General features: G+C 44.4%; 1 long non-coding RNA gene across 1 annotated transcript; it reads right to left on the reverse strand.

Annotated features, from left to right (window-relative positions):
• Positions 1 to 1,781: 1,781 nt before the first annotated feature.
• LOC118166491 lies at positions 1,782 to 23,101 on the reverse strand. Its single transcript, XR_004750528.1, has 3 exons — positions 23,052 to 23,101; positions 19,580 to 19,703; positions 1,782 to 2,033 (listed from the first exon to the last, which is right to left on the reverse strand). It is a non-coding gene; the product is annotated as an uncharacterized LOC118166491 (long non-coding RNA).
• Between the last annotated feature and the right edge of the window lie 227 nt (positions 23,102 to 23,328).

The following is a 23,328-nucleotide window of genomic DNA, read 5'->3' on the forward strand; positions in this document are numbered from 1 at the left end:
AAGAGCTGCAGTGGCTTTATCTCTTTTTACTATCTCCTAAGGATGTCCTGCCAACACTCTCCCACCTCCAAAATTGGACAGAAAATGTAGGTCTTTGGTAGTCTGATGGGCTGAGATTTGGAAGCAACATTTCAAGACACTGGTTTTCTCATCTCCTCAGACTAGAATTAGTTCTGCCACCAACATTTTGCCCACGGCCCCCAACCCCAGGAGTGCTCACAGCGCATCTCTCTCTCACAAATTATTATGCTCCAATGAAGATGTTCCTAGCAGAGCTGTAACGTGTCTGGCACGAATTCATGTTATATCTAGATTTTGACATTGGGCCTGCTCCTGTAGAAGTCAATGTCAAAATTCCCTGTATTTGAACATGAGAATTGGGCCTGTTCCTCTGACTTATGGAAGTTATTTTTATATGATAGTGAATTGGATGCAGTATTATAAAGTCTGGAATTAATCTGCATTCTAACGCTTTATAAAAAGCAGGAAAAAATATCCCAAATTAACATCCTCCTTAACCTTTATTTTTATCAAGTGTACTAAATCAACTGAAGAATAATTGCTCTGAGGACTATGCCAAATGAGTGCACATTTAGTTTACATATTCCCTAATGTAATATGAATTGATGAACTTTCTGAGATACACATGATATAAATGATCATGATGTGCCATTCTTAATTTCATTCAATTGTCTCTGCAAAAACACTTTGCTCTGAAGATGAAAAGTACGTTACATGCACACCAGGCTCACAAAAGGGAAGAAAACTCCCTTGGAAGTATTTGCCCTTTTGGCAAAAAAAGAAACTATTCTAAACACAAAGGTCTAAGTCTTGCTGTATAGTGACTCACTGGGACCCAGATTATTGCACAGGGCATGGCATGGCTGTGAACAGGTCAGGGAACAAACACTGTCAACTCCAGGAAGAAGAAATCTGAGTCAGTCCCACCACACTGTGATGGTGCTTCCTGCATGCCAGCTTCCCTGTGAATGTCCCACCTCTGCCCCCAACTGACTACTTAGACCTGTCTCAGCTACGTGAGAAAAGGAAGAGTTGTTGCTGCTCGTGTCACATGCCGAGCAGCCCAGGCGTTAGTCCTGGTCAGCCTGCCCTCACACCCTCAACAAGGTGAACCACAGCATTGCCCCAGAAGAGTGAAAAGTGAGCCAGCAGTGCCCCACTGGGTTTGATTTGTGTTCACTTCTCAGTGAATACAGCACTGTAAATACCCGCACATGCTACCAAGCTATCTCCTGCAGGAGTGAACACCTCAAAGAAGACAACTCAAAGACCTCTGCTTCTCTGGCTGGCCACTCTCAGTGACAATTCCCAGCACTGATTCACTACTACATGCAGTTACCAGATGTTTTTCATTCCCTTTGAGTCTCCCAACCTTGTATGACCTTGGGCACATCTTCTTTGGTCCTCAGTATGCCATCCGTTAACTGGGGCATAATAATGTGTTATAGGTTTTAAAGCCAAACAGGATAAGCAATCATCTGAGTTGGAGCACAGTATCATAGAGGCCACTGGAGTTCTCTGAATTCTATTTAAATCAAAGCAAACCTCTTTCAAAATATATCCTGCTTTTATTTGCTCATAGCTATACTCTGAGGATCCAAAGGAAATGTGGTAAGTGGTGCCAATGTTAATTACTGTCACAGATAGATAAGTCTGTGTTCAGCTTCCTTCATGGACTCCTGCACTTTGTCTGCTAAACAGAAGAGCCCAACAAAAAGATTTGTTCCTCAGAGACTTACAGATCATGATCAAATCACACCTTACTTTTCCTTTTAGGATACTGAATTACAATAGTAACACATTATAATAGTAATATTTATCAAATGTTCCATGTCCTGCTTTCAAGCATATGGTTCTTCTCGAAGTCTTGCCAAACTCCGTTCAGTGAATTGTGCACCAAGGCAGGGATGCCAGCACTGAGCTCGGTCTTCTCATTTCCTCTCCTCTGTGCAAAGCCTAATAGCTCCCCAGCAAAAAAGGGGCTGAGTCTCCATTAACTTTGATAGGCACTCCTGCAGTAGAAATAATAATGCGCGTGGTTATCACAGAGCTTGCTGCCTAGGGAGAAACTTTTCTTCTCTGACACCTGTGAGCAATCTGGAGCCATTAGCCATTTCACTCCAATACTAATGATGCTCCCCTCAGTCATTATCCCTTGCTTTTTTGTTATTGTTTTTATATATACATATAAAACCGTACAGTAAAGCCGAATCTAACAAGTCATTAAAACCCCAAAGAAGCTCTGACTGACTTGATCCCAATTGTTGTGACAAGATTCTCCCTATTGAGCATTTGACTTGCGTTTTATGTTGCCTCATTAAACTGTGCTAGACTTTAATCAAGGTCAAATGAGGGCAAATTTGTGTTTCCAGAATCCAAATAGCTTTTGCCAGGCTGCTCATCTGCAACTTGCATTGTTTCATGGGCTCTCCCCATGGATATAGCCCTGCTGATTTCCTTGACATGCCACATGAGAGCATGACCTGTGTCCCTTGGGGCCTGGGGAAAACCTAGGACCCATGACTGTTTATACTGCATTAAATTCTCATTCAAATCTTTCCCCAGTGCCTCTGAAGTGAAATGCCCAGACAAGGAGATCAGTGAAGAAAGAACTCTGTATCACAGTATGAATAAAACATGTTCTAATTTTATCAACACCTAGAAACCCAGTCCTTAAAAACCTGAGGGTTTTTTTTTTCCTTTATAAGGTATATGATGAACAGCCGATTACATTTTTGATGTCTTTTAATGATCATAATTAACTATGATCCATCATTGTAATTTCATCACTAAATCAAGGTAGATCACCATAACAGTCATGATAAATCATGCTCTTTGCACAACTATTCCTGGGGATGAACCAGAAAATGAAGTTAGTTAGAGGACTTCAGAACCTCTCTGCTCCATCAGCAGGTTACATAGCAGTGAGTGCGTTCCAACTGCGCAGACATGACATCCTATGCAGAGACACCACTCATGTCCCCTCAGGTTCATGGGCTTGTTTGACTCATGTCAAGAGCTGTGCCTCTGGTCTTCATTTCCTGCATTCAAGGAAATCAATTCTTGGTCCCCCATTCTGTGTATTTTTCCTTCCTGAAATAAAGGGATCCATGTTTCTAATTTATAGGGTGGCAGTATCTAAGAAAAACAGCTCCTTACACTATTCCCTCTGAAAATCCTCATTTTAAATAGAAAACAATTTGGAAATAATCTAGATAATGTAAATAACTGTACAGTCATGTCAGCCATGATTAAAGCCAAAGTCCTCACTATCCAAGGTCAGGTAAGATCCCTTGGCACCACCCATGTTTATCTACACAACAAATTAGTCTGTAAGAAAGATCAGGATGGTGCAGTATATCCTCGCAGGGTCCAATAGTGCCCCCATATCAATTCTGATCTCATTGTAAATCTTGATACTGCTAGAGAGATTAATTTTCTTTAGACAAATCCAAGTCTAAGGACCTACGTGATCTTTTCCTGACTTTGCTCTGTAATTTCAGTTCTGTTAAACACTGTTCCACAGTGTTAGACGCCACAGATGGCTGCCTACCCAAGAAATATGAAGAGAGCTCTTGGGACTATAAAAAGCAAAAATCTTGCACAAGTTTCCCAGCCCAAAAGTTGAGGAAATAAGCTCTGAAGTATCCTTATGACTGCTCAAGGACTCTCTGGAGTTTAAAAAAAAAAAAAAAAAAAAAAAAAAGTGTCATGCAAATGCACAACATTGACTTTTACATGTAGTTCTGTATGATCAAGTTCACCAGCCACAGCTCTCAGCAGCTCATACATAAGATGTAAAAGACGCATCATCGAACAAATTGGGAAAATGAGTTTCACCAGCGTGAAACAAGGTTGCACAGGATTTTACTAGCAGGACTTCTCTCTGTCCACTAGGCACAGTTTCTTCCTAAAGACCATGAAGAGAAGAGATCAAGGTCCCTAGAGAGTACAGTAAAGACAGCAAAATTCCCTCATCATGGTCCAAATGAGTAGTATTGTAAAGGTGATACATCACAACTAGATTCCCCAGTCTCCAGCAAGATAGTAGAGGGCCCCCATCACTCTTGTTCTCCTTTCTCACATTCATTTTAATCATGTCTCTGTCATTTTCAGGTTTGGGTACAGCACAGTCAGCTCGACCTGCCTTTGGCTCTTTGTCAAGGGTGTCATATTATCCATCTGTGTTACAATGGTAATGCTTGATAGCCAGGAAGGTCATTTCATCTTTAATAATTCCACCCAAAGGGGATATGAAGGTTGAATGATTACTGAGTCATATACCTTCTTGCAGAATACCTCATCCTCTTTGCTGCTAGATTATTTAAATGATAAATGGAAATTGGCCAAGAGAAAATCACTTAGAAATGAATCGTGGTCATAAGCCATAGGAAACACATTAGGTTTCCAGAAAGACAAAACAAAAATCATCAAAGCTGACTTTCTGTCCTAGATACAACTGGAAATATCTGGTTAAAATATTTTAGCTTTACCACCTGTTGTTAGGGAGGGGAATAACATGAGGCATGGCACTGGTTCTGCAGAGGTCCATCACTGCATGAAAGGCCCAATAGACTGCAACAGCCTGCTAAAATCTGAACCTGGTACTCTGACGATCTAGAAAGAGATCATGTGTACAGCTAGGCTCGCAAGCCAGAGGAACTCACGTGCCAATGTTTGACTGTGCCAGGTGAAAAGGAAGTAGAGATGCTAAAAAAAAAAAAACTAGGAAATGAGATCTGAGCTCTTTCCAATGCAGGATGACAATACAGTAATTCTAAAAAAAAAAATAATTTTTTCTTCACACTATCATCTAAGTTTTGCTTTTGTTACTGCCTTTGTTCGTGTTCTTTGAAATACAACTAACTGACACTCACAATCATCTCTCTGCACAGTCAGCTGGGAGATGTGAGCAGGGGAGTGCCAGTGAGTGCTGCAAGGTTCATCTCCTAACGTGCCACTGCACAGCCAAGTAGCCCCGGGCTACCCAGCCCAGCTTTCCAACGCTGTCTCAGATTTCCTGATTGCAAATTGAAGATTGTAGTAATACTGCTGTGGCTCTACGATGCTTAATTAACATTTGGGAAGACTTCTGTATGGTATATGCACTGTCAAAATGCCAATGTCTTTTCCATGTTGCTTACAAGATAAGAAAATGACAGCAGGTAGGCTGTGGTCGTGCTGGCTGGTCCTCACTGGTACCACATACACACTCGTCTGTCTGTTCATGCCCATCTACTGTCTCTTGACTAATGTTTAAATCATTAGCTCTTTAATGCAAAGGCATTTCTTACTCAGGATCAGTACAAAGTCTAGCAGTGTGGGATCCTGGTTCATGGCTAAACCTCAGAGGCATTGCAGGAGTATGAATACTAACAATGTAAATGGTTGCTCTAATTTGTGGCACACAAATTTATTTTGTGTGCATGTACTGAAATCCACCTGCTTCCCCCTACCCGTGTTTCTTCTTTATTGACAGCTTAATCACCTTTATGTCTGCTGCTTATCTTGGAGGATTTTCTATGAATTGAATTCACTTTCTTCCACTGTGACAATATCTACACTTTGCTAATTAACCACCTGGTGGACGTGGTTACAAACAACAATAAATATTTTCTGTACCAGAGTATAATCACAATGCTGTCACTTGACACTAGGGTTTTCACATCTTTTGATGTTTTTTTTTGTTGCTGTTGTTTTTTTTTTTTCTTCCTTTTCTTTTAGTGTTAAGACTTCTCTAGCTGTCTCACTGCAAATGCAAACAGATGTTTCACATCTTATGACTCAATGACCCATTCCACACACCTAAAACAATAAAACTTCAGGCACTGATGTTTTTATCAAATGAAAAGTCCATCTACTCCTCTCAGTCTAGTACAAAAGATGAAAAAATAAAGGTTAGCCTACGGGAGCTTAGTCTCCAAAACCACTGAATCCTTGGAGACTACCAACAATATTAGTAATTACTGCTCAAAGCAATGCTGAGTTGGCATGGAGACCACCAAGAGCTGGGTCTTTAAAAGATCAGCTCCTATTCAACACATATATTAAGTGCTGTATTAAGCACCTACTGAACCCCAGAAAAAAATGTAATCACAGAATTATTTCTAAGTGGAATTTTTAGTTTTTCATAAGTCAAGAAAGGGGGTCATGAATAGAAAGGGCAAAAATCATCAGAGAAACATTTACCTCAGCCTCCCTGGGTGCCATTAATCACCCTTTCCACAGAGCCTTGTACAAAAGCCATTAAAATTTAAGACAGAAGAAATCACAGCTATTCCTACAGCTACAGCTATTGCTGCTGCTACTACTCTTAATTAAGGTCTGAGAGCAGTTAAACATTTAAATATGATAAGACTTAGAGGTGAGCTGGCTTGCCAAACGGAGAAAGCAAATGTTGTCAAATGGGATCACGGAGAGGACCCTGGACAGCAAGACAGGGGGCAGTGGGGCACGGAGCGTGCTTCTCAGGGATCAGGGCTCCTCCTCGTAGGTGAAGCCAAAGCTGGACTCTGGCTCAAGTGGCAAATATGGGCACAGACACAAATGGTGATTCTGAAAAGGCTTTTCTGCTTGGGTGCCCTGAGGCATGTCTCAGTGGAGATGGTGTTTGTGAGGGCCACCTAATGCAGGAAAGCAAGGAGATGTTGAATGAAACTGTGGAGATCCTTCCTTTGGGAAAAGCCTCAGGACACGAGTGAAACAAAATGAAGAATAAGAGCCATCATCTCCAAATTTTCAGGTCTAGGAATTCAGGGCTGGCAAAGCTGTGAATGATGAAGGGTGTTGTGCACAGTCTCTGAGGCACAAACACCTCAATATAGCTTGTGCTCAGAAGCAGCACTGAGCATTATCCGGGAAGTTAGTGTCGCATTGTATAATCCACACTCGCTTTATGATGACACAGTGTCTTCCTTGCTGGATATTTTACCTTTCAAGCAGTAAGACAATAAACTACAGTGCCTGACAAGAAATGTTTTCATTGCCATTGTTTTAGAAACACATGTTTTCTCATTCACTATCAGCACTGCCTAAATCAAAAGAGGTGACTTTCACAATAAATCAGATAAGAGCAGCTCAGAACTGATACCTGCCAACATGTTTTCTCCCTTAATGGTGCTCTGGAGGCAGACTGAGAAGCTTTTTCCCCAGAGCATCCTAGAGGATGTGCATGATGTGGATGAGCCCGACTGTGGCACTGTAGTGCTCCCTGTAGTGCCTGGCGTAGGTGCTCAGCACCCCTCGTGCTGTGATGGACCATACCACATAAAACAGAGCAATATGACATGCATGCAGAGAAATACATGAGAAATTTACCACTTCTGATCCCCAAAATGTGCACTGCTCAACAGCCATCTTAAACGCCATTGTAAGCCTACTGCCCCAGCACAGCCACTGCCAAGCAGGCATTTGCCCTACTACTACACATGTTTTTGTTGTTGTTTTGTTTTGCCTAACAAACAAGGGATGCAGATGCTTAATAAAAATCTGTTGCTGCTATTTTTATGCTCACAATTAAGGTCTAAGTATTCCCTCTCTTTCCTGGCAGTGGAGGCTCTACCTTGGGGTATGCAGGTTGAGATAAGCATAAATGACCAACAAAATCATCATCTTCAAGCATCTAAGCAGGTGCTTGCCCAGCTGGGAATGAGGACAGGTTGTCTCAGCAGCTGTGAGCCTGCACGGCACACCTGCACTGTGCATCCACTGCTAAATAGTAACCCTGCATGGTTGTTTGTGAGGTTTCTGGGAGGATGAAAGAAGAGTAAATGAAGGAGCTGCACACTGCTCTGCCTCATCTGAGTCTGCTGCAGCTGGCGAAGCACCATACTGAAGCAAAGCACTCATAAGGATGCCTGAGAGGAGCAGGTGGGTGGTGATCAGAGTTATTTCTCCTCTTACCCCAGGTGATTTTTTCTTGTGCTAAAACATTTCTTATATGCAGGCAGACAACTTACTCTTTCCACCATACACTACCCTTGTTTACCCCACATGCAGTGGATCTGGCTTCTCCCCTTGAAGCAATAGGTTTGTACAGTCGCCCCAGTTCCACAACCCCCAGGGACTGATGCTGTCATTTCTTCCAATTCCCCCTTACCTGGGAGCCCCGTGAGACCTGCCAGGCTGGCAGCCAGTTGGCCAGAACCCAGGCACCTTTACCACTGCCACTGGGCACCAGGGATGCGTCGGATGTCCTTTCCAACCACACCCCAGATCAACTGACCACGATATCCAAAACCTGCCCAGGAGCAGGCAGAAACACCTTCATGCACACTGGTGAGACGTAAGGAGCAGCTCAGGCCAGAGCCTGTGCTAACTCTGGGAAAAACACATCCCATGACACACTCAAAACCTGGATCCCACCTGTGTGGTGCAGACTCAAGCTTTCACAGGGAGAACTGCAAATGTCTGCTTGAATGAAGAACTCCAGAGAGCAAGAGCTCAGCTGCTTGTGTTCAGGGACATGTGGGAAAGGCATGTGCAGGTCAGCAAGCCTAAAGCTATCTTGTCCCTGCGGGAAGAGCATCCCCTAACCTCATATGATCATGCCCTTCTTCTCCTCTCACTGTGCTGCTGGTTGTGAAGGCACCCTACCCAGACACTAGCTTCCACTCAGAGCCTCTACAGACTCTTATCCACAGCATGTCTGAATTTTAAAAGTTCTGCATAATGTCTCCTTGCATTTCATATTCAGCTACACAACTGGAGCTGTTGTCTGCGTTCTTATTACCTTTAGGCCTCAATTAATATAACATTTTCCATGATCTTGAGAAATTAAAGCTCATGGCAAACACAGCTCCCCAAATCAGTATCTTGCCTGACCACACCACCACTGTTTGCAGCCTCACCATAGTCCTGATCCCTGCTGCATCAAACAAAATACATACATCTCTGCATGTGTTCTCCATACAACTGATCAGCACTCCCACATTTTTAGTCCAGTGTCCTCCTACTCCACAGGAAATATTTTCTTACTTTCTCCCATTACCCTTCATGATTATACAGAGCCTTTACAAGCATTCACTATGTTGTTCTTCCCAAAATCTTCCTTAAGATGCTACTTTCTTCTACAAAAAATAGGCATTCATTAGACTGCTGACATGTTGCAAACAGCATCTAAAATGCCATCTAGCATGTCCAGACTACTGTCTCATTACCCTCTATTTTTCCCTCTCGTTGTCTGCATTTATGTTTCTCTCTCAAGTTAAAAGTTTTGGAAGGTGGAGAAAATCATTTTGCACAATAACAAGGGCTTTGTTATCCTGGCTCACAAGTAGAACCTGTGGCTGATACTGTGGTAGTAATAGGGAAATTGCTCCTTTCCCCTCCACGCACACCGTTTCCCAAGTGGGACAGGGTTGGCTTCTCCCCAGATGCATTCAGCTGGCTTCTCCTCCTGTGCCACTTCTCCTTGTTTCTTGTCCAGTGCCCACTCTCCATTCCAGCCTTCTTCCTTTTCAGTGCTCACCTGTCCCTTTTTTTTTTTTTTTGGGGGCGGGGGGGACTCTCTGAAGTTTTCATCCGTCTCTCTTTCCAGCATTCAACCCCCTTGCTTCCTGCACTCGCAGCCCAAGGAAGCCTCGTTTATTTATACCAACTCCTGCTCTCCTGTCCTGCTTTTCCTCCCCACTGCATTCCCACTTCCCTGCGCTCTCCTCTCTCCCTCTCCAGTCTTTCTACCGATGGCCCACATCACTCCCTCTCTGCTCATCTCTTGAAACACAAGCACATCTCACACAGACAAAAATCAAAACATATGAAAATAGAAGGGGAGGGAGGGGTAGAGTGGGAGACCTATGCCTCGTCTCGTCCAGCACACTTCCACTGGCACCAGCTGTTCCAGACAAGAGTATTAAAATCCCCCTGATGAACAGCCTTAGGATTCAAACTCCTCCAACAGGAGCATTTAACTGTAATCCCTAATAGTTACAGATCATTCTGTGTCTTAAGGCAGGAAGTTTTATATGTCTATGTTAAATCATTATCATTCAAGAAAGGGATATCTTATTAACATGCACAGATGTGGGAAGTACAGCAGGACTTATTACTAGCCCAGATCATGATTTAATGCAAGGAGAGGGACAAGGGTCTATATCATTCCTGCTGTGCTGAGATAGAGCAGAGGGTACAAAATCCCATCTCTATAGGAAAGGCATATAAACACTTTTTTGTGTGTGCTAATTGACCAAATGGCATCCTGTTGACTTGTTTCAGGACAACACTCAGTCCTTAAGGTTGTCTCAGATGACATAGCCTAACCCACATAGCCCTGGTACCAGCAATAGGACACAATGACTACCTCAAATTCACTTTGGTTTCTGCTGAACCCCCAATTCACCATCCCACCTGACTGCAAGGCATGGGAAATGGCAACTGACATCTCAGAAATAATGTGCTGCCACTGAGAGCTGGCTCCTCTCGCTCTGTCATGCACTGCTGGAAAGCATCCCATGGGCCACAGCCACACTGCCTTAGCCAGGGAGCCCTGCTGTAATTCGGGATCTGCTGAGATCCTAGGCTAAGCTTCCAGGTTGCAGAAATCTTAAGCCCATGTGTTTTGGAGCTCATTAAAAAAAGGCTTTGCACAGCTCTAATTTTCATTTCAACATTTTCTTTACACCTCCAGGCTTACTAGCAAGCTGTACCGGCAGAGACTTTAATTTGTTTACAGAAACAAAACAAAAAAAATCAAAATTAAACATATGAAATCAATTGCTGAAAAACACCCTGTTACTAAAGGTTCAGATGTAATGACACCATCATTTAGAATAGTCTCATGTGGGTGTGTGCCTACTGAGAACTGCGAGAGGAAAATAAACCACATTAAAATACAATTCCTCTAGCTGTTTCTGAGACAATCAAAACCTTACAATAAGTGTTTTTCAGGAGGAAGGATTCTACCTCAATAATATCTATAGATTGGATAGTCCCAGATGGCTCATGGGGAATTTTTATTCCAAACTAACGATGGAAATAATCTTTCCGTATACCTGTGTGCACATAGTCCTTACCACTGGAATAGCTGACTCCCTGAAAATGTCCTTGTACAGCCTGTGTAAAACTGGAAATTATGAATGTGAGGTCTAGATTAAGACACAGGTATTATTCATACCAACCATTTGTAAGCACCCTATTTAGCTGGTTTCATTAGCAGGCTGTCCTACAAGTCATCTCCCAGGACAAAGATGCTACTCTAAGAGCCTCCTTTGTTTAGGTGCTGGGATGTACTCTGAAAGACTACTGCTGTGGAAATAAGGGGGAGCCAGTTGATATAGTGTGGGGAACCTCAGGGTGCTTTTGGCAATGCTTCTTACCAAAGAGTTTTAAAGGAGTCATGACACAAAAGAAAATAACTTATTTTGAAATACCAAGTGTTCAATAGAAACAGAACTAAAAAAAAAAAAAAAAAAAAAAGAGAAGATAAATGGGATAAATGGTCAGTACTTGGAGTGGAGGAGGTTATCTACAGGGATCTGCACTGCTCAGTACTGCCCAATGTATTTGTATTTGAAATGGGAAAGAGGGAGAGAGGGAGAACCTGGCAAAGCTTGTTAATAATGTAAGACCTGACTGGGAAGAGCTGCAGAAGGATCTTGTGGTGATGAATAACTGAGTAAAAAAAGGCAGGTGACTTTCAGTGCTGATGAATGCCATGGGGAAATATAGCCTCACTCTGTACACACTGCAGGGGGCTCTAACCGAGCTATCACTGCTCAGGAAGGGCATGCTGGAGTTACTGGAGTCATTCTCTGAAAATATCAGTGCAGTGCTCATCAGCAAATGAAAAAGCAAATCAAATGCCAGGATTTATTAAGAAAAGAAGAAAGATAAATAAAGAACAGCATTGCCCAGAAGGTTGCAGAGCACCCACATTTGGAATTCATGCGTTGTTTTTGCCTGCTTGCTATTGGAGGCAATGACTTGCAGCTAATCATCCAGCAGACCTTGGTCAGCCTGCCCCTGTAATGTCTACACTGACCGGGAGGTCTGCAAGTGAAGAGCTAAGTATTAGTATCATTATGCCCTGAAAACAAATCCTAAATACCCAGCACATCTAGTATCTTCCATCTGATCCAGCCAGAGCTGCTATGATGGCCTTCCATTAAGAAGATGCTGGGAGACCCTGATAGTATTCTCAATCTCCGTGCAGTTCTCAAACAGATCTGCTCATGGTGGCTCAGCTCACCACTGCACATGACTCATTCCCAGAGCACTTGGAAGCATGAAGCAGAAAAACATCCATAAAGGATTAGATCACAATCCCAGTGACTGCACTGGTGATTACGAAGGGGGAGAGGAAAAAAGATTTGTGTTAAAGACTTTTCCTAGGATGAGTAATTTGCAGCATTTAAAACTCTTTGAAGACTAAGTCCCTGTTAAAAGATACTCTTGCCCAGAAAAAGACAACCTTTGGCCAGTATTATATGATACAGCTATGTGGCCATCTGGATTTTGCCTTCAATCATTTTCATTGATTCAGAGGCATTTTGAAATGCTTAAGTTACTACATCAGATTTAAATTTCAGATCAATGTTGTCTTTGCAGAACTGCTCTGTCTTGAAACACAGCGGAGCACACCCCACGCAGTAGCAGCAAGGGGCTGTGCCAGACCCACTGGAGCTGGCACTTCTCCGACCACAGCAGTTATCAACTGCTTCCTCTCAGGGCTTGTTGTGTTCATTCTGCTTGCAGTCCTCAAGGTCTCAGATGTCTTGGATGGCACAAAGCCTCTGTACATTAACTTTTTTCTACTGGAAACACTGGAGACTCTTTCAATCATCGTCTTCTTGGCAATTTATTAACTAGAGTCAAACAGTCTTAGAGTTCCTTGGATGGGTCTGTGGGTGGTTTGCATCCATGCTCCCATTTAGCTTGGTGCACTGGGGGCAGACCCCACACCATGGTTGCTCTCCACATCACCTGAATCACTGCATGTTGCAGGATCAGCCTGGCCTTGACTGCTCTGCTCCTCCTCATCCCAGAATCTGCACAAGGTCAGCCCAGCTTTACAGTGCACAGCAGAAAGCTGCCAGGTATGCTGCTGGGAACTGTCCTCTTGTGCTCAAACGTAGTCAGCCCCAGGCTCTTGCTAAATTATCTATTTCCTGCAGTTATGGTGAAGTTCTCGGTCAGCCCCCTGACAGATCACCCTGCTTGGCCTGGCCTCCCAGCCTGGGGGCTTCCTTCTTCCACCCCACACCAAGCCTTCAGGGCATGCTTGGCTGCAGATTTCAGTTGAGGCTCACTCCTTCTCCTCTGCTCCTGTCCACTGCTTTGCAGGAAGCCCCTACAGAAGGGATATTAGCTCAATCCCCTGGTGCCTCTTTTCCAACGCTTACGCAGGGAATGATGCTAATTACTATGTTACATCCTGCAGCTTGAAAGGAATTCACAATGAAGCTGACAGAATTGGACTGAACGCTGCGTAAGGAAGTGAAATTTGACTGTCAGCAGGGCTGTGAAGATGCTATAGGACATAATTTAGCCAAATGCACCTGCCACACTGGGTTCTTTGCCCCACAGTAAAGGAAATTAAGATTTAGTGGTTAGCTGTAGGCTTACACTGGTAGCAAAAGATACAGCTCCTCCTGGCTGTAAGGGGCTGTTGAGGCTGAACCATAAAGGCTTCTGCTAAATTACACAGGGACAGGTCTCAACTGGGATTATATCTTTCCTTCTATACTCTGTACAAAAGAGAGACTCTCTTACAAAGCCAGAATAGGAAGAAACACTTCCTCCTTTCAAGTTGCACACAGTCACTAAAGCTTTGTTGTTCCCTTAAATACCTAACATCAAAAATTTTGAAATCAGAAGCATTATCATTTCCCAAAGCTCTCAGCGCTGTTCTACAGGGGTAAATTGCTGGCTGAAGCATTGAAAGCCAGAAAACCTCAAACCCATTTTAGGAGATTCTTCTTTTCCTGCAGCCTCGTAACATGCATTTAGGGATTAGTATCCAGGGCACCTATCATGGCAGTCTTTAAACAGGATCAATAGAAGGAGAAATGTATAATCAATACATCGATGAGAACAACTTGACCTTTCCACAAGAACTGCAGGGACAAGGAAGTATTCAAAGAAAGTTTTTGTAAGTTTTCACAGAACAAATCTCAAACTTGCAGAAAGTTCTTGGCTATATATAGGTCAGGATGGCAGAGCAGACATCGAACAACTGCATATGCAAAGGGCCTCTGGCCAGGTTCTGGTCCAACCTCACCACACATGCCATGTCCCAGCTTATTTGCATGGTAGCCTAAGGTGAAAGATAAAAGATTGGAGCTGGGGAGAGCTGCCACTGCAGATGCAGAGAGCTGTCTTCAGGCACATCAAACCCCTGGCGGGCATGGTGGGGTGGGCAGCACACTCACAGGAGCTGGGGCAGCTCCATCCCAGCCCAGTCTGTCTCTGGAGAGACAGCCCAGGAGGTGCTCGTGCCTCCTTAGTGGAGGAAAATGCAGAAATGGAGGCAAAACTCTGCCCCGGCAGCACTGGAGCTGCTATAGCAGCAGAAAGGCAGGGCTGACCCTGATGCTCTGAGAAGGCATGCTATCACTGCAGTGCCCAGGGCATCAGCAGAGTAACTCCCTCAGAAAAGTACACAGCTAATTAATTCCCCACATACTGCACTGCTTAGCAGCCACCATTGCAACCAGAAATTTGTTCAAGAGTAAATATGATCAAGTAGTCAGGAGCACACCTGTCTTTTGCTGACCCCCAGCTACCCACCATCACAGCAACATGAGCCCTAATGAGAATTTATGACAAGTCACCAGCCAGGGAACCTCACCTGGTCAGACAACACACCACATACCATGACCTGGGCTTTTCCTTGGCTGAGAGAACAGGCACACATTTGGCTTTTCCGGGTGAAACCCACAGAGGGGCGGAGCCAGAATTCTGGTGGCCTTTATGACAGTAGGTGATGACCTGTGTGAAGCACATTACATCAACCTGGCTGCAGTAAGGCGCTTGTGCAGCAGTCTGAAAGGCGTTCCAGGAGATCTAACTGCAATAGCAATCAGAGTGAGGAACTGTGTAATCTTTCCCTATGGGTGATTTTGCAAGAAATGATATAATTACTGCTTTCAAGATTGGCATAAAAGTACCATAAAACTGTGCCAAACTGAGCTCAGGACATAAAAACATTCAGAAACCTTTGAGACAGACAAGAGGTGGAATAGACATGTATCTACTGTGCTGGAAGGGGACTCAGTGACAGAGGTTCAATTTTTTATGCTGCTTCAAATTGCCTGGATGGTACCAAATATATCATTTGTTTCTGTCTCCAAAATAAGAATAACTTTTTTTATATTAATTTGCAGCTGCTTGAAGCTGCTGTGCACTGTCCAGTACAACAGGATGTCTAGATATTATAATAAAACCTCAGAACTAATAAGCATTTTCAATGTGGGACTTGTATGACAGACTCAGACTTTGAAAAATCCTAACAAATTCAGCAATGTATGAGGCACTGTCTCGCAAATATTTGATTTAAATCTATTATAGATAGATAAATAAAAATTATAAAGTATACATTATGTATACATACATGCATATACACAGTGTTTCTTTAAAGCATCTCTCTTACATTTCTTTTTTAAGTGCAACTGCTTTCCTGTGCAAATTCAAACCAAGAACCAGGTATTTTAAAGCAAGAAAATTATGACCAAAGATATAAATACATCTCAGCATAGCCCTGACTGACAATATGAGCTTCATTTTCACACTTTATAACACTACCTGAATCACTAAATATATTTCTGTTCTTGCAAGACAACATTCCACATAATTTTTATTTGTAAATAAAAGGCAGAAAGATGCATGCACAGTGCTGGAATCAGGAATAAATTATTTTGGCAGAGTCCATTACTCTGGAAAGCAGCCTGAATATCAAGCCTGGAACATAAATACAGACTGAGGCAAACGTTAATCCATCACAGGCATTTGCAACATTCAGGTTCCCAAATTACCCCTGCTGAGCCCAAGTCGAAGCAGCATCAGTGCAATCCTCCCAGTGCCCAGTGGACCACAGGCCCTCGGTCCAGCTCCCAGGGGCTCCTGCTGCTGCCACGTGCTGAACAACAACCTCGCAGCTAGGTCTCAGCCCTTTGCCACAAGGCAATGCAGCTGCATGCAGAGTTGGCCAACACCTAACAGACTGCAGTGCCAGCACTCTCTCCACACTCCTGGGCACACAAAACCCCTCAGATACCTCAACAGGTAGCACCAGGGAGGGCTAGGATCCCACAGAGTTTGGGAGAAGCATTTTTTTCCATCACCAGATGCAACTAGAAGTATTCTTTAAAAAAAATAAAAAAAAAATAACTATCAAGAGAAGCACCAAAACAACATTCAGTGCTTTTCCTTCCCATCCCTTCTTACTCAAGCCAGGGCTCCCACTGAGCCTGCCCAAGGCAGAAGTCACCACATGTGCCACCCAGATGTGAGAGCTCCCGGCCAGCTCAGACCACGCAGCAGCTGTGCTCAGCCTACAGAACAGCATCTCTGGCCAGGCCGCCAGGCCTGCCTCCAACTCTTCCCTGAGATTTGGTGTCAGTGCATGGACTGAGCCTGACCCAACGGCTCCTTCCAGCCCCAGGAATACCATGGACCCTCCCCAGCTTTGATCCTTGTTGAGAGCATCTGGCTTGCACAGGTGTCAGGCACAAAATGGATGATGTATCCAAGCAGCACCCAACATCGATTAATGACAATGATGTATGGAGTCATATCCTCGCTGTTACACCTGCATTGTAATCCACAGTCATGTTTCATTGCACAGGAGATCAAACCTGCCTGACCCACACGTATCACACCAAAGGTGAATGTGGAATGATTTCAGTTTGGTGTCAGCCCTGTTACAGCCAGACACTGAAGGTCAAAAAGGCTACAGGCAATATGTACAAGAGAGCCACCTGGGTTTAAAGAACTTAAGTCCTCTTGTCTGAGGTACTTGCAATCATTTATTTCAAATGCAGTTCTGGTTTTGAGGACTACATAAATAATCATAGCAACCATATCTGTTCTGTCTACCCACTACTAAATGCATTTTTCACTCCAGTCTCCCCATCAGCAGAGGATACCTTCAGGGTATCCTAGTATTTCTAAATATTCCAGAAACTGCAGATGATTTACTCTCACAGTACTAATGTAGCTCAATCCATTCTCATTTTCTATTCATGGCAGCAGTAGTTTGCTAAAGAACATCGTCTCCTATCAGTTCATATCGTTCATGACAACTTTACAGTATCTGATATAATTTCTAATTTTTGTGCCTCGAATGGCAATGCGCATCCCAGCAGCTGCGTGTTCCAGGGAAGCGCAAAGGCACAGCCTGCATCCTGCCACCAGATGGTACTCCATATGGACACAGCCAAGGAGGACATACTGGTGCTGTATCACCAGTGGAAATCCAGGCCCTTCCCCCTCACCATATTCTCTCTAGAGCCTGTACATGGTGTTGGGAATCGTATAGCCAAGTTCTCTGTTCATTCTGAATGCAACATAGACTCCAAATGCAGTAGAGGCCACTTCATGTGGCATTTTTCTGTTTCATCACCTTGCGGGAGAAAGGGGCAACTATATTTGTGTGCACTCTTTCCCAAGCTGGTTTTCTGAACTTGTGCCGCTTCCACTTCATCTGTAATCTCCTGAGCACCATCAGTATAGTTGTAAACTCCATGTGGAGATGGATGACATTTCTCCAGGGTACACACGTGTCCCTGTATGGCTTGGAGGCCACAGAATGGCTGCCATTTGGATGATGTAGAAAACCAAACCCCTGCCTGCTGCAAGCCAGAAGAGATCCCAGCCCTGTACATTCTGTGAGTGCAGAAGAGGGAATCCCAAAGTATTAGCAAGTCCCCAATTTCTGTAATTACTTATTAAGTGTCTCAACTCATACCTTTAGGTGGAAAATCTGTCAGCATTCTAGAGCAGAATTGTCCAGACAGAGTGATGGGACTGTCACCAAGGAGGTTATTTTTCATTGAAGTAACATACCCATCCCCACACGAGCTATGGATTTCATGCCTGGAAGATGCTCAGTACACTTCCTCAATGGTTACTCACTTCCACAGACAGAAACCAGATTAGTTTTTGACTTTCCTACACAGAGACCAAGACTTGTGTGCCTGTGTTTCTTACAGACCTTGTGCTAAAAAGCACATCCCGCATCCTTCTTTCTCTGCTTTCCTGCAGCTGATGACACTAAACACAAAGGAATATCGACCTTGTACGTTGGTTGGAGACTGGGCTCAGGACAGGGGCATGTCTATTTTTTTTGTCTCACCTTCAGGAGAGGTCTTGTGAGCCAACAAAAATAGCAGCCTGTAAACCACCTCAGGTGAGGAACAGTCCAGGGCTAAATATCCTAGGGAAGGATGACTACAAGTGCAAATTCAGGTACAGGCAGGGTGCACTGCTGCCTTCCCTAGGACATGGAGCTGGGCCTGTGCCTTTAGCCATCGCTAGCGCAAGCATGTCTGAATGAGGGCTCGCTGCCAAGAATCTCCCCTGTTGGGGGAACTGCTGAGACTTCAGTGCCATTTTCTGAAATCCCAACAGGCAGTAAAATGGCCCTATGACTCAGAACTGCCTCACTGTGAAAAGCAGCTCCCAACACTGGCACTGTGGTCCTGAGATACCCCCTGCCTGTGAAGTGAGCCATCCAGACACCAGATCCCCTTTGATCTTTTCCAAAATGAAAGGCTAAACAAGAACAGACTGTTTTTCTTAAATGCAGGGGAGAAGAAGAGAGGGTGACGGAGAGGGAAATTGGCCTGCTAGGTTCATCTCAACCATACAAAAAAGTCCTTTTAACTTCTCTTAATGAGGACTACTTTTTCCAGATACTACCTAATTATTGCAAATTGCTTCATCTTTTAATTGTTACTGCAAGGCAACTAAACATTGTTATGTTGATTGCTCAAGAGTGGATTGTTAATGGCTTTAATCATTTGATAATCCAGTAATACAATCAATGTAACTCTGTACCTTGTAGGAATAATTTTTGGATCCACATGCTAGGAAACATATATTGTCTTACCATATGTCAGCGTCTGTGGGCCAGATTCTGCCACTCTTCCTCAGCTGCAGCTGTTCTCCCGCACAAGTCTGATCCCACAGCTTTCCGGGGGAACACCCAAGTAGCAGTGACTCACTGCATACACGGCTGGCCAAATTGAGTAGGCAAAGGGGAAGCCTAAAGATTTAGGTTCTGCAACGCAGATGGATGATTTATTGTCATGGGAGAGAGGAGTAAGTTCACACCTCTGCAACCTCGTCACCATGGCTAGGCTTTCGCTACAGCATGGAAAGTTATGCCATAGAGTGAATTTTGAATGGAGAGCCCTGCAGCTCCAGAACTGACAAGGGCACACAAGGTTCAAACTGCCTGAGCTGGGCAGAAAGAAAGTGGCAGGGCCTGATGCGGATAGCTAGATAGGCAGGAGATCCTCTTTCAGGAACGTACACCTCCAGAGATCAATCATCATAAGTGCCAAAGATACTACTTGAACAGCAAGGCAGAGCGTTAGGTGGGAGATGTGTTTCTTACCTTTCTGCCTCTGCTCTCTCTGTTGGTCAGGACCAGCATGTGGTCCTGGCAGATGGGGTCTGATGTAAGTGGATCTAGAGCATCCAGCAGCCTCATTCAAAAGCACTGGGATCACTGCTGTATTCTGTAGGGAGTTCCAGAGAAGAAAATCAGAGTATGAAGAGACTGCTCTTACACAATGTAACAAATAACAGCATTTGGCTCATTAATAGCATTCAGCCCTTAATGAATCTCTCTGGCTTTCAGTTCCTTCATTGTCTTGCTGGTAGGAGCTGTTGGTTCCCTGAAGTATGACTGCCACAGAGGGGGTGGGTTGGCACAGCCAACTTGTTTGGGCCCTTGGTCATCTCCACCAATCTGTGTTCCTGGGCTCACAGACCACTTGTCTGTGGGGAAAGCCAAACCCAGCCCCATGCTCTTAACCAAAGAACACAGCCATCATTCCGAGGGACACAGAGAGCAGGACAGGAGGCAATGCACCCCATCCAGGGAGATGCTGAGCGGTTCAGATGGGCACAGGAGTGAGGGACATGCAGAAGATGCTGGTGACAGCATAAGCCAGGAGGAGGTCTGCCTGGAGGTCATGGGGAGAGGTACTTCTGCCCAGTGGACCAGACTTCGTTCAAGCACTTTTGGAAACTCTGTTGTCCATCAGCAATGCAGGACAGGATGGAACAGGACAGCACAGGCCACCTGTTCTACTCCCCTGGGCTGATCCCTGCCAGCTCCTCATGCAAACAGGAGCAAATCTCACTGCAGATCACACAGTCCCACCAAAAGCAATTTTGAGGCACAAAAGCATCACAGAAGGGTGAATTCCTCCAGAGTCACTCAGAGAGTAGAGGCGGAGCATCACCTGACACAGGCTCAGTCACAAGAAGTCAGTTCTGACAGACAGCGAAGAGACTAATAAACTAAAGAGATGCTTTGATTTAGTCTTTCAGGAAAAGGAGACAATTAAGAGGCTTGTGTAATTCAATAACAGTTAACAGGAAAAGGAGCTGTCATAGGCAGACGAAAGCACACCAGTGTGCAGAGAACCCACAGATAAGCAGATACCCAGTGCAGCCACACTCACCAGCAGGGACAGGGAGAACATAACGGTGCAAGAGACCTCCATGGCAGTCCCCAGCACCTCAGAGGGGAGATTAGGAAGGGCACAGGGAAATTAGGGTAATGACATATCAGCTGCCATTTATTTTCAACACCTGATGAAATTAAAGGGCATTTAATGCAGCACACAGGGGAGGTATCCACCAAAAAACATAAGACGGCATTGAATGTTAGCCAAACCCCACCCAGGACAAAGCTTGCTATTGAAATTCAGCCCCATCTTTTCTAAAATGACCTCAGATCAGTGGGGTTCCTTTTTATTAGAGCTTTTCTCCTGCATTATGAACATTTACCTGTAGTTGGTCAAGGGACTGGCTGATATTTTCCAGCCAGGAATCTGCGATGTCAGTCAAAACCAAAACTGAGGGGTCCTCTCCCCAGCAAGCATCAGCCTTAGGGACCTCCCTCAGCATGGAAAATTTAGTAGCACACAGAGCTGGCAAGCAGCAATCACCTAAAGCGGTAGTGTAAAACATACAGGCTGGGGCTGGCCATCAGAAGCATGCAAATGAATTAGTAAGATTTTTTTTTTTTCCCTCTATCACCTCTCCTTTTTCTTAAAAAGAACTTCTATCACTGACAAGGTGAGGAAAAGCTGCTAAACATAAGCTTTTTTGAGGGGCAGAGTGTCTGGATGCAAAGCAAGACTACAGAGGCGCTGGAACAGCCAGAGGAAGGGTGAGATGTGCCACTCACCCAGGGTGGGGACCTCATCCATCAGGTTATCCCCTGGCTCTAGGAACCAGGCTTGTCACCAAATACAGGCTTTGCACAGCCTCGGCAAACTGCCCACCTGCACACACAGCCAGCCTAGGATGCCATGGGGAGAGCCAGGCATCCTCCCCCCCCCAAGAAACTGCCCTTCAGTGCCTTCCCATCTTTGCACTCATGACTGATCCAAGTAAGGACTGTGAGTAAGTTGTGTGCTGATACACCTACCCAGGGCTGCCAAACACAACCACAACTTCACTCATCAAAGCCCCCAGCCTGCCCAGGGCAGTGGGTAGGAAAACTCCGGGGAAGGGGGAGTCTTGTTACAGGATCCAGGCCTTGGAGGTTTTTTTTGACTGATATGTTATTTTAACTTCGGTCTTCACACAAATCCTACCCACTGGTATCGGCAGCTCATCTACAGACAAGGACTCAGAGACCATCGTGTCAGATACCATATCTATCACTGGGCAGGTCCTCAGGCAGATGGCTGGAGCTACACAGATCATCACTTTTATTAATCAAAACATCATGTGGCTCTTTACATAGCATAAATAAGATGAAATACAAGAACAAAGATGTGCAGCTGATTAAAAATAGATGCATGCATAACTTAACAGTTCAGAGCCCAGCAGACAGAAATGTTAAGTGGGGTCCTACAGAGTGCCCTGCAAGGTCAATACAATTCAATAGTTTTATTAACAACTTGGAGACTGGACCAGGAGTATGCTAATCAAATCTGAACATTTTACCAAGGTGGGAGGGTGGCAAATAACACACAGGACAGAAATAAAATACAATACGAGCTTGATAAATTAAAGAAGTGGCCTGCAATCAATACAAAGAGATTCAGCAAGACAAATGCAGAAGATTAACACATAGGAAGGAATAAACAAAAGGACACAGGCTATATGGAGATATCTGGCCAAACAGCTATACAACAGAGAGTGGTCTGGGGGGATGATCGATTGAACAGTAGTCAATAACATCAGGCTGCTGCAGCCCAGCAAGGTAATTATTCCACTCTTCACAGCACTTGTCAGGCTGCTGTTTGGAGCAGCATGCCCAGATCTGGACATCACATCATAACAAAGACGGACAAGTTGGAAGGAGTTCAAAGAACAACAAAAATGCCAGAAGACTTGAAAAACAAAATCTTTGCGTACGTGTGAAAAATGAACTGCAAGCGTGAGACCTGACGCTGCTTTTATTCAGTCTCATTCCCAGGGGTCTGCCGAGGCCGGAGGAGTTGCAGCCCTGAGAAATGAGGTTGGTCAGAGGAGACTCAGACAGCACAGGCTAGAGGAATGCAGTGGGGGGAAAGATGTGCTAAATAACAGGATGCTACAGATAGGCAAAAGGGATGCAACATAGTTGCAGGGATTAATTAGGACTTATTTTGCCTTTGGTGAAATTGCAGGATTGGCCCAAAGCTCCAGCAGAGAAAATTTAGGGGAAATTTGACTCTCTAGTGTTTCTGAAAATTCAGGCAAAGAAAAGCACCTTGGATGGGAGCTGAAGCCAACAATAACACCACTGAAAAATAGTAGGTAAAGAAAAGAGATAGAGCGTCCAGCAAAGTCTGTAAAACCAGTCCCATTAGAAATGCATTACCTAACTCATCAGGAACAAGCTCTGTCACACTCACCTCCCACAAACCCCTCTGAAAGAGGGGTGCATTCCATGCTGCAGAAAGCCCAAGACACACATGAACTGAACTGAACTGAGCTGAGCTGAACTAAGCTCCACTCCATTCCCTTCTCTTCAGTTAAAACTCCAAACCAAGTCTCAACCAACTCTCTGCAGAAATAGTGATGTGCTTACACGTGTGCAGCTCCCACTTCAATCAAACCTGGCTACAATTAAAGCAAAAACGAGCTCTCCACCCTTTGGTGATAGCTTAGAACTGACAGAAATCAAAGCTC

Source organism: Oxyura jamaicensis, chromosome 4 (genome assembly GCF_011077185.1).
Source record: "Oxyura jamaicensis isolate SHBP4307 breed ruddy duck chromosome 4, BPBGC_Ojam_1.0, whole genome shotgun sequence".
In the NCBI taxonomy this organism is placed as follows: domain Eukaryota; kingdom Metazoa; phylum Chordata; class Aves; order Anseriformes; family Anatidae; genus Oxyura; species Oxyura jamaicensis.